Here is a 13,385-nt window from a genome sequence, read left to right on the forward strand (position 1 = left end):
ATGCTCTCCAATTGATGGTAAACACTAACGTTGATAATATGATTCAAATTGTTTAAATGTTATTAAAAAATGTTACCAAGTAATTTTCTATCTACTCATTTAAAATAATGATGTCGTTGTTGTTTATTTTCGTCACATTGATTGTTACAGCCCAATGGTGATATACCCGAAGAATGTACAAACAAAACAACAAAGGTTCCTCCTCCTGTTAGAAACATAGTAAGTTACTAGACTAATATATGTAGTATACATTTTTTATAATTTGAAAAATTAGGTTTGATGTATGTTGGCATTATTTGACTTTTGAGGTATGGTGAACAGAGTCAAACCCTTAGTTGTGATGTTGCAAGATTCGCAACATTGATCGGAAAACTATCGAAAAATCAAAGACAGTGGGTCAAAGATATGGGGTTCAAAAACATGCTTAAGCTAAACATAACCCATATTGACCCGTTGTTTGCTTCCTGGGTTATGTCTTTGTTTAACGCGGCAAATATAACTCTTCACATTAGGAACAACTTAGCGGTCTTAATAGACGATGAAATGGTGGGATGGGTATTAGGAATTCCTGCTGGTCAAAATTTTTTCCACCTTGAAGAGGCAAACGTGAAACAATTCAAGGAGTGGAAGATGAAATACAAGAATGAAACTACTTATGGTGCATTATAAGAGTCTATAGTGTACAACATGGTTCTGTCAGAGAAAAGCAATAAATTATGGTTTCAAAGACATTTTTTGTTGTACACGTTAGGTGTTCTTCTTTGTCCAACACAGAAGCATGGATGGATTAGTCCCTTACACATTTATTTGTAGGGAAATGCCACTAAGGCATACAAATACAACTGGGGAAAGTATGTTCTAGACTGGCTTGTGAAATATAGGGAAAAATACAACAACGCAAAAGAGGGCATAGGTGGATGTACGTTACTCCTCCTGGTAATTTATACTATTATTTACAACATTAATTCTTTTTTATAGTTATTATGAAGTACATATATTTGTATTTCGTTTGTCCTTATTATATTTTTCTCAATGTAGGTGATATACATCGATCGAATTGCTCATGGAAAGAATATTCAGTGTACCTCGACATCATTCAGAATACGTTTTTGGGACCAAGCTAGTGTTGATAGTGCTATGAATGTTGACATGGGAACTAATGGGAGCTATGGTGTGGCACAGGTAACAAATTGTAAGTTAACTGCAAAGTAATTCTAACGATATGACACACATTTCTTCTTTTCTAAAATTTGATTGTTCTTAATTGCAGGTAATTGAAAATGCGGTTTATGGGGAAGCGCATCCTGAAAGAACATAATTTATATTAAATGTGATGAATTTATATTAAGTAACTATTGAGTTATAATCAAGTAATGTAGAACAATTTACATTATTGTAAACCAGTTTCTGTAATTTGTAGTAACACATTTGAACAACCTAGTATTTTATTTTTTCTTTCTGGGGTATTGAGGAACATCTTTGTGATTTTTTTTTAATTTATACATTTATATCGTATTGGGTTCGAATATGTTACTAATAATAATTATATAAAGTCTTATTTGCAGTTTTTGTTACTAAATAGTTATTCATTCATGTAGATTTTTTATCATGTTTATTTCAACTATGGATGAGGTTTGTTAAGCTCATTTGCAATGGATGGGCATGGTGCCTTGGCCTACGCTGTATAGTATGATACTAAAAAATATATAACAACATTGTAGAATTGAATTCTTATTATTATAATTTATAGAAAATTTTAATATTTAGATGTTTTAAAAAAAACAAAAAAAACAAATTATGTTACCAAAAAAAAACATAGGGGTTAAAATATTTTAAAAAAACAAATTACTAAACATTGTTAACCTTATAATGTGGTTTAACTTGCATTGTTCTTATATGTGTCAGTTTTAATTTTGCTTAATTACTAATTTAAATTCTTGTGTACTTGGTACTCCATTGAATATATATATATATATATATATATATATATATATATATATATATATATATATATATATATATATATATATATATATATATATATATATATATATATATATATATATTGAGGGCACAATTGAAATATCTTCGTTTTATGTTTTTTTAACCTGACAAAATAAATGCAATATCTTAATTCATCATGAGTGTTTAGAATTGTTGTTTAATTCATCATGGATAAGAATATATTGTTTAATGCACATACGAGCTAGTTCATCATGATTTAACATATCAAAAAAAAATAAAACAATATCCAAATGTCATAATTTGAAATAAACGATCAATGTAACTTATTTATTTCGTATATTTTAGTAACAACATCGGCAATATATGCTTTATATTCATTTATTGTTATACATAAATATTTTTCGTCAATAAAATTAGTAATAATAGGATTAATTCACAAAAAAGATAGCATTATTTTTTTGTTAATCAAAATAAATTAATTAACTTTCCCGTTAACCCATATAAAGAAAATATTACAGATACCTTTATTAGTTTATTAGGGTCCCTATGCATTAAAGGTATTACATCCAACCACTAATTAATAGTGGTTTAATATCAGATTATATTGGCAGGAAAAATATAACAGCGTATAGATAACAAATCAATTATCTTTGTTACTAATTAAATATATTATTCGTACATCAGTTACTAAACTATAGTGAACGTTACTGTATGTAGTTTACGGTTGTGTTAAAAATCTTATAATTAAACAAGTGTTCGTAGTAGTAATTTCATCTTTTAGTGGGAAAGTGTAAGAAATATTGCACATTAGGTTAATTAATTTACCTTATATAAATGTGGCTTAAGATTAAGAAAATTTCATCTACTCAACATATCAATAACTGAATATAAAGTTATTTTTTCTTACATTACAAAATACCTTCTTCAATCATTATGGCGAGGCGAAGCAAGAAATGTGTTGGTAAATTTCTTTATACGTTCATACTTTTTTGTTGTTATATTATATTCTCAATAAGCTATACCAACTCTTAACATTTTGCTTTTTGTAGCTCCACGAATGACCAAGTGGGTGAAGGAAGAAATACAACACAATTTGGATAAGGAATTCAACCGATTGTTTCTGCGGGAGGTTATTTGGCATCTTGGTTCGCTAGAGACTGGTAAGCTCGTGACCAGAGTCGGTCATGCTTCAAATGTTGAGAAGCTATTTGAAGAGGAGAGACAACATTATGTTCTTCACCATTTCTACTATAGTCGAACACCGTCAACACATAATAGAAAAGTAATTCCAACAGTCCCTGAATTGGATGAGTGTATAATCATGACCGAGCCATATGTAAGCGATGATGAGGAGCAAGCTTGTGCCAAAAGATTCAAGAAGATTGAGTTCATCAATCTCAGTAAAAAAGATTAAGAGGCATCTCTTTAGTCCCAGAAGTAATGTTGTTTTACCACTTTTGCTCGGTTTATGTCTGGATAAATGAATTAACCAGTTACAAATATTTATTAAATAAATAGAAATGTTACTTGGTTCGGATTATATTCTGTCTATTCAATTCTTTACAATCAAGTTCCATTCTGTTTCTTCCAACTTTGAATACTTTTAAAATTAATTATTATTTCTTTTTCGAAAATGTTTTTTTTTGTACACATCCTATATGTTTTATGTTGCTTCTATTTTATGAAATCAGTTAAAGGAATTATAGAATTAAAACGGAACTGCTTAATTTCCATTTTAACAACTAAGATTTATTCAGAAGTTACCAACAAATTAATTCACTAAAGAGTTAGTAGTTTATGGCTTACTAATTCAAGCACACTGCTTCTTGTGAAAACAACATATAATTGTTTTTTAACGCCCCTTTATTGTACACCACTGAACACGTAATTATGTACAACATATTTACGAAGAATGAAACATAATCATATAAAAAAAGTAAATTTTTTTCCAAAATTGTAAGGACATCTATGACTAGTCTTCATTTTATTAAACATTTTCCATCTTCATTTGCATCAATAACATGTTCTACTATACATGCAAACTATTTTACATAATACAAATATTAATTTAATCCATAAGATACTAAAAAAAAATTGTCCGAACTTTAATATAATTGAATCGCATGAAAATCATCACACTTATAACGAACACAGGAATCAAACTTGGGACCTAAATGCATGGAGCTCGTACTAACTATTACCTAATCGAAGTTGAACTAAAGTATTTTTTTGGGGGGGAGGGGGGGGGGGACAACAACAAACGTTGCTGTGATTTGCAAACTATAATATATGTAACCAATACTATTTAGAGCCTCAATGTTACTAAATAATAAACTAACCTTTAATTGTACCGGTACTAAGAAAGTTGAAAATTATTATTATTATTATTATTTCTATTTTTTTTAAGACAAAGTTGAAAATTATTGCACATAATATATTTTTATTGCATTATGGATTAACATTGTAACGAACTTCAATTTTTTCAAAGATTGAAAAGCATGATGTTTTTATTTAAATTGAAATAGTAGTTCATAGAATTCAAAACCTTTTGGTATACAAACACACTATGATAATTGTCGATTATTGACACGATATTCCCCTAGTAGTCCGGTACATCTTTTTCCCAAGTAAATCCACCTTAATTGTACACCATGAAATACCTGAAGTTCGATTCAACCACCCAGTACCACCGATAATACTAAGCTAGAGGGCTCAGATTAAATAGCAAAAGTTTAAAATCATTTATAAAATTAAGAACTCTTATTTTTTAAATTTTGTATACATTACTAATAAATGTCTCTAAACAAAACTTTTTTTAAAAATTCGTTACATTTTGCAAGGAGGTGTATCATTTTATTCCTTTAATTGAAGGAGAATCCAAATGGTAACAATTAAGTAATTCATTCAGTATTCGTTAGCATTATTAATATGATTTTCATTATTGCATAATAACACATATTTTTATAATAACAACTCGTCATCAATAGATTTTCAAAATTGCATAATAACACATATTTTTATATTTAGTGTCTAATTGTTGAAAACTAATTTATAACTGTTATAGGGGTATACATGTTCATAGACTAATATTAAGAGTTTAGGAAAAGAGGTAGTTATCATTAATGTGGGTATACATGTTCATAGACTAATATTAATGTGGGCACCTCATACATTTTAAAAGGGAGGGATATCATTACTAATTATTGATCAATTGTTTAACCAAATGCGTATATATTAATACAATAAATATATATTTTTTCAAATTAAAGACAAAACTTAACATATAGGGCTAAAGTTAGTTGTGAAGGGCTATAATCAATTAGTGGAGGGTTACAATTAAAACAGATGTAATTCAACAAAATAGGTTATCCGCTACTAATAATTATAATATTTTGTGAACAATGATATCAATGAAGTAAATTTTTTTAAAAATTGTAAGGAGATCTCTAACTACTCTTCATTTTATTATCGGTTTCCATCTAACATATCAATGCTAATGTCTAGAACACATACAACATTTATTTATTGGAAAAATTGGTGAAAATAATCCCAACTTTGAGGCATTTACTTTTAATAATCCCAACTTTGGATTATTATTGAATAATCCCAACTTTAGGGGTATTCGCTTTTATTGGTCCCAACCGGTAAACCAACCTGTTATAACAGGTTATGGGACACGTGTCGCAACATAATTGGTAAAAAAATATATAATAAATATTAAAAATTAAAAATTGAAAATAAAAAACCAAATAGCCCCCACCGCCCACAATTCGCCTGCCCCCTTCCAACCGCCTACACTCCGGCAGCCCCTTCCCCATCGCCCACAATCCGACAGCCGCTTTCCCATGCCCCACCCGTCGGAAACCCCCCACCCACCCCTTCCAACCACCGAAACAACCCCTCTTCCCCTGAACCGCCCCTGATTCCCACCCCACCTCCAAAAACCCTCCCAATAAACCATCCCCTCCCCTTTCCCCCACCCCAAAAACCACCCATTACCCTTTCCCCAACGCTAATAAACGTTGTTCGGGGCTAGGGTAGGGAGAAAGGTGGTTTTCGGGTGAAGGGAAGGGGATAGGTGGTTTTTTGGGATAGTTTTCGTGGGTGTGTTGTGGGAATCGGGGAAATTTAGGGGAAGGGGGGGTGTTTCGGTGGTTGGGAGGGGTGGGGAGGGGTTTTTTGGCAGGCTGGGTGTGGGGAGAGAGGTTGCCGGAGTGTGGGGGTTGGGGAGGGGGCTGCCGGAGCGGGGTTGGGGAGGGGTGGCGTGATGGTTTTTCTTTTTCAAAAAAAAAAATTTCTTTTTTTTCTTCTTTTTTTTAGCCAATTAAGTGGTGCCATATTTTTTTAAAACAAATAAATATATATATTTCTTGTTTGACAGATTACCGGTCACTTGGGACCAATAAAAGCGAATACCCCCTAAAGTTGGAATTATTCAATAATAATCCAAAGTTGGGATTATTAAAAGTAAATGCCTCAAAGTTGGGATTATTTTTATTAATTTTTCCTTATTTATTTGGTAAATAACATATCATATGTAAATAAAACACCATATTATATCTAACGTATCTTTCGTAAGCCTGGATTTTGATCAACATTTTTGAACTACATTTTTTAATGATTTTACAGTGGTAATGTAATAATAACTTTTAAACATTGCTGAACATGGCACGAGATATAGATATAGATAGATTTAATTTGTTAATTTGATTTTGACAAATTACTAATACGTAATATTTTATTACAAAGATTTAGAGAGCCCCATAATATGTATGAAGTTGTAGTTTATTTTATCAAGATACATATTATATTGATAACAACAAGTAAAATTGTAATATCAATAGACACTTATTTGAAAATCCTGACAAGTACATGTTTTGAGTTTGAGTTTGTCTTACTACCCTTTGTTATAATTATCTTTGATATTAGTAACATATATAATGGTGTATAAAACTCTGGTTGGAGTTGGTCTCACTACCCTTTGTAATAATGTATCCTGAACTACTAATAAAACATTATAATTGTATCCTAAACTATCGTCCCTTATCACTTCATGGTTAGAACACTATTTATGTATCCTGGACATTATGATTAATCCAAAATTATTTATTGATTACATGTATAAGTCAGTACTTAAAATAAATAATACAATTCACATAAGCTATTAGATACATAATATTATAGTAACTTAAAGTATTCATTGAAATTAACACTTCATACTATTATAAATTTATACATTAAAATTAAATTAACTTTATATATATATATATATATATACATATGTATATATATATATACATATGTATATATATATATACATATGTATATATATATATACATATATGTATATATATATATACATATGTATATATATATATACATATGTATATATATATATATATATATATATATATATATATATATATATATATATATATATATATATATATATAATTAATACTAGTAATCCTTACACAATTCAAACTTATTTTTGTCCATCATCACTGTCGGAATTTGATTCATCATCACTACATGGATCGAAAAACTTTGGTCTTTGAATACATGGTGGAATACACCAAGGATCACCCATGGAGTGCCTCCAATGGGGTATAGCCCTTCCCCATTCCTTCCAAATTGCCATAGACCTTGCAAGTTCCTTGTCGCATAATTTCAACCATATATGGTTAGGGCTGTACACAGTTTGGTCTGGACCGTAACCAAACCAAACCAAACCGCATTTTAGCGGTTTGGTTTGGTTTACGGTTTGGAAAAATACGGTTTGGTTTCGATTTTTTGGGAAGTACGGTTTGCGGTTTGGTTTGGTTTTTCAAAAATTATAAACCAAACCAAACCGTAAACCAGTAAACCGCATTTTAATATTTATATAATTTTTAAATAAATTAAAATAGTTATTATATATTATAAAAAAATAGAAAATTAAAAAAATGAAAAATCATTAGAAGATTATAAGGTCAGTATACTACTATACTCTATACTCAATCTCAAATATCAATCTTAAAATTCAATAGGTCATATAACTATAATATAGTATGAATTATTTTTTTGGACAAATGTATTATGTTTTTTTCCATTGTTAATTTGTTATGTATTATTTTTATTATGTGTTATTGTGTTAGCACTTATTAGTTGGTTGTTATTTTTATTTAAAATTTGTAGTATAATTCAATCCCTTTGGGCTAATTATTTGAACTTTATTATAAGTTTATTAATATTTGACAATTTTTAGGAAAAAATGTCGTCTCATCATAAACCGCAAACCAAACCGCATTATTACGGTTTGGTTTGGTTTAGTTTCAATACTAATATGGTTTGGTTTGGAAAATTGACCAAACCGTATTTTGCGGTTTGGTTTGGTTTAGACTCAAACCACACCAAACCAGACCATGCTCACCCCTATATATGGTGCATAACAGAATCATCCCATACGAAAGACACTAATCTATTTTCATCATTCGGTAGGATATCATGCCTGTCGCATAATTGAAAGAATAAACCTTTTGGCTTCGGTGATGCACCAATCGAAACCAACTTCCTCATTGTTTTAATCCTTCGTTGACAACAACATTTTGTTTTGTCCTTAGTGCTTGAACATTCTCCCTGCATATACAACATTTATTATAAATTACTATAATATAGACATGTCTTTTTTAAAAAAGAAAATTAATTATAGTCATTTTACGATAATATATGACACTATCTTCTCAAATTTCTTGGGCTTCTTATGAACATTAGAATTAGACATCTCTAATGATTTCTCTTCCATAAGCGGCCTCTTTCCTTTGTCTATTTTATTCCCATTTTTTGGTGATTCTTTTTTCCCATGATCACGACCCTCCATTCTTACTAAACTAACCTCTTATCTCAATAAGTTTGTGTATGTCATTCTACAAATGTATGGTATATATTAGAGCTGTTAATGGACGAGTCAACCCACAACCCGCCCAACCTGGCCTGCAAAATAAGCGGGCTTGGACAACCATTTTGAAAAAAATTGAAAATTTGGGCGGGCTAGGCCCGACCCGCTAATATAAATGGGCGGACACGGACAAGACAATTTATACCGTGGGCTAGCCCGCCCGGCCCATTTATTTCAAAAAGTAATAATTTAATGATTTTTTAGTTAGTTGATTATGTAGTACATTTTAGAAAATAAATACAAAGAGACTATATTGGACTCTAACCTATTATTAGCTACAACTATTTATTTCAATTTTATATTTAATCATTATACTTGTATTAAATAAGTTCATTCTTTCCTTTTTTTCACTAATATATGTCACAAGTTAAATATGTTTTTTTCTAGTATCATTAGTGATCAAGAAATTTTTAAGATAACTAAATCGAAATAATATTAACATATGTAAATGATAAAATAATTAGTGTTAGATATATGTAAAACAAATATTTTAGGCCCGTGAGGCCGCGGGCAAGCCCGACCCGTTAATAGAGTGGGCTTGGACAATTTATCAAGCCGCATAAAAGGGCTCGGGTTAGCTAGAATTAGCCCGTTGGACAAAAAATGAAGTATAGGCCCGGCCCGTTTCCTGTCCAAGCCTGCAAACGATCACCTCTAGCTAGTATATATATAGGAACACTACGACGGTTGAATTTAATCTACATGAAACCAAATATGTGTCGCTTGATGAACAAATTACGTAAAACAGTAGTTAGTACATTTTATAGTAACCTAGATATTTAATTGGTATATCCGGTGTATGATAAAGAGCATAAAAATAGGTTATCCGCTACTAATAATTATAGAATTTTGTGAACAATGATATCAATGAAGTAAATGTTTTTACAAATTGTAAGTAAATTTTTTTTTTAAAAATTGTACGGAGTTCTCTAACTAGTCTTCATTTTATTATCAATTTCCATCTTCAGTAGGAACGTTCTTATATGAAAACTTTTATATAGCATTCCAATGTTAATAAAATAAATATTGTTACTAAAATAATTGTGTCCGAAATTTAATCAAGTACGGGAGGGTTACAATTAAAACAAACGTAATTCAATAAAATAGGCTATCAGCTACTAATAAGTATGTAATTTTGTCAACAATGATATAAAGATGGTTAATATTTGTATAAATTGTAAGGATATCTCTACATATTGTTCATTTTATTATCATTTTCCTTGTTCAGTAGCATTAGAAACATGTTCAGTAGGATATTTATAATACAACGTTGTTACTTGCAATTTTGCAAACTATTAAATTCCATTCCAATATTAATAAAATATATAATGTTACTATACCATTATGTTCAAATTTTATAATATTTGATACTTGTGAAAAAAAGGGGTGTGATGACGAACCCAGGATTCGAACCAGGGAACTAATTGCATTATAAGAATGTACTAACTAATTAAAGGTGTAAACAAGATTGAGAGATATTCACCATGTTAACAAGTATATTTTAAAAATCAATATAGCACACGCCGGCACGCCGCTATTATCTGCAAACTATAATAAAGTTTGCCAATACTCTTTAAATCATACTGTTACTAAATCACAAACAAACCATGAATTGTTCGTTACTATTATAGTTGACAATTATTGCACAGTATATGTTTAAATTTCAATATGGATTATCATAGTAATTGAAACACACGTACAATAGATTTTCATTATTGGATACTATCACAAATTTTAGTATCTAGTATTTATTTGTTGAAAACTCAATTATAAGTGTTATAGGGGTATACATGTTCATAGACTAATCTTAAGAGTTTAGGTAGTTATCAATAATGTGGTGACGTAAGTATATCAAGGTCTACAAATGTATTAATGATCCAAAAATATATATATTTATAATGTAATGACGATACTCAACATAGAGGGCTTAAAGTTAGATTTGAAGGGTTAAAATCAACTAGTGAAGGGTTACAAAAAAAACAATTGTAATTCATAAAAATGATTATCAACTACTAATAAATATAGAATAATGTTAAAAATGACATAACATGAAGTAATTACAAGAAACTTATATTTGTTTCATTAAAAGATGATTCTTGAATTTAGATTGTAATTATGTGTGAAATTTACTTACATTTTATTAATAGTTTCAAAATAAACATAGTACCTATAATATATTAATATGTAACAGGTATGTAAATAAAAGCATTATAACTATTAAACTAGTAACAATGAATCCCATATATTGAACTTAAAAATTAGTGTATAATCAGTTACTGGGATACATAGAACAACTCCATGTTTTATGATTGGGATTATTACTACTTGTAGGGAATAATTTCAAGCCTTTAAAATCCCACTAGCTTGAACCCCACTGTGATCATACACTAAAGTACGGTGGCGTCCAAAAGGGAAGAAGATAGAGCAAAAGAGTCGCCAACAAGTTTACACCCCTTAACGATCCAAGAGATCGCCAACTCCATAAGGTCATGAACCAAATAAGGGTTCGGGGATGATGGTACAAATCCAACCTAAAAGAGATTGAATCTGCCCTAATAATAGGCCTCTACTTTATTCTGCTCGTATTCATGTGCGCTTTCTGATTAACATACAATCAATAGGATTAACCCTAAACCTGTTTAATCTATGTTGGTTGAATTTAATGCACAAATAAACTATTATTGGCGATCACTTGAATTTATAATCACAGTTAACCCTAAACAAGATTATTAAATATCTTATTAAGCGTGATTACAAGTACCAATTCCCTTTAAACATGCAATAAAAGGTGTGATCAAGCAATAAATAATAAATAGCATCAAGCAACATAATAAATAATCAATATCATAATAATCATAAATAATAATTATAATAATAATATCATCATAAATAAAATAATCATCATCAAAATAATAATAATAATAATAATAATAATAATAATAATAATAATAATAATAATAATAATATTCATAATCATCATAAATTATAACAATTATAATTTTAATCATGTTCATGTTAATATTAAAGCATAATAATAATAGCAAGATCCTAGGCATGATACTAACAAGATTAATAACAAACCCTAGCATGTCACTAAGCAATAAAAATCAAATCTTTAACCCTAACATGATACTAACAATCATAAATATTAGGAAGAGAATAAAAGGCATCATAACAATCATATTTAATATTAAAATTACCCTAGACATGATACTAGGAATCATAATAACAATCTAAGCATGATGTCTACATCATAAATAAATTAATCAATTAAAGTACTTACTTGGATGCGTCGTACCTCTTTCTAATAACAAAATACACGCGTTAGTAACTTCAAGGAAAATAATAATCAAAACAATTAAATTAAATAATTGAAATAAAGATTTGGGACCAAACCCTCAGAAATTAAAACCTTTCACGTCTAGGGCGAAGGCAACTTCGAATATGGCTAGGTGTATCAAGATCTTGTGAATGCGGAATTTTTTATTAAAAAGCAAGAAAGAATATTTATTCTAAAGAATGAATGAAAGAGATGAATGCTTCTTGAGGAATGAATATTGATAATTCGTGAATAAAGAGAGTTGATTAAAACTTAGGAATAAAGAGAATTGGTGATTAATAGATTTAGATGATGAATGAAAACGGAGTTTTTGATACGATATTTATAGAGAAAATCATCCAAAAAAGATAATTTAACAAAACAGAGTCTGAAAATCGAAAAATCACCTTGGCGCCAGCCCTGGCTAGTTGGCGCCAGGACCAGTGGCTAGCGCCAGGCGCCAATTGCTAGCGCCTGGCGCCAATCCTGGTTCCAGGCGCCAAGGCCTGGGGTTGGACGCCAAAGCGGTTTTCAACGCGTTTTCGAAAATCTGATAAATTTCCCGTACTGGAAGATAAAATAATATAATTCCAATCGAAAATGCTATTTGATCTTGATTAAAACTCTGAAGAGTCCTAATTGAATTAGGAATGATAAAGACCTTCTAGAATGTTCTAGAAGACTAAAACCATTCCTAATTGCATTAGGAATGATAAATTATATTAGGCCGTACATAAAGCTCAAATCGGGCCTAGTTTAGTAAGTTGGCCATAACTTCCTCAATATTCATCGGAATTGGGCTTATAATATATCGTTGGAAAGGTCTTTGCAATCCCCATCCAACTACACCACTATTGGACCCATATCTTGGACCAACCAAACTGGATTGGCTGTTTTCTTAAAATAAAGTTTTCAAAAATAGGGAGAAGAGAAAAGAAATAAAAACTTTCCGCAACACTAGACCTTTCCACACTTCGTTTCATTCGATTATGATTCGACGTGAAAGGCACTCATCACCGGGTTTGGTTTTGGGGAGACACAAATGGGTGTCTACACTACTGCTATTTTGTGTTACTAAAAACTACTCAATCAATTACTGATGTTGTTATTAAGAGAAAAACGAAATCCCGAAGAACAATGGAATTAATGATTTGCCTTTTTCTT

Source organism: Chenopodium album, chromosome 7 (genome assembly GCF_948465745.1).
Source record: "Chenopodium album chromosome 7, dcCheAlbu1.1, whole genome shotgun sequence".
In the NCBI taxonomy this organism is placed as follows: domain Eukaryota; kingdom Viridiplantae; phylum Streptophyta; class Magnoliopsida; order Caryophyllales; family Amaranthaceae; genus Chenopodium; species Chenopodium album.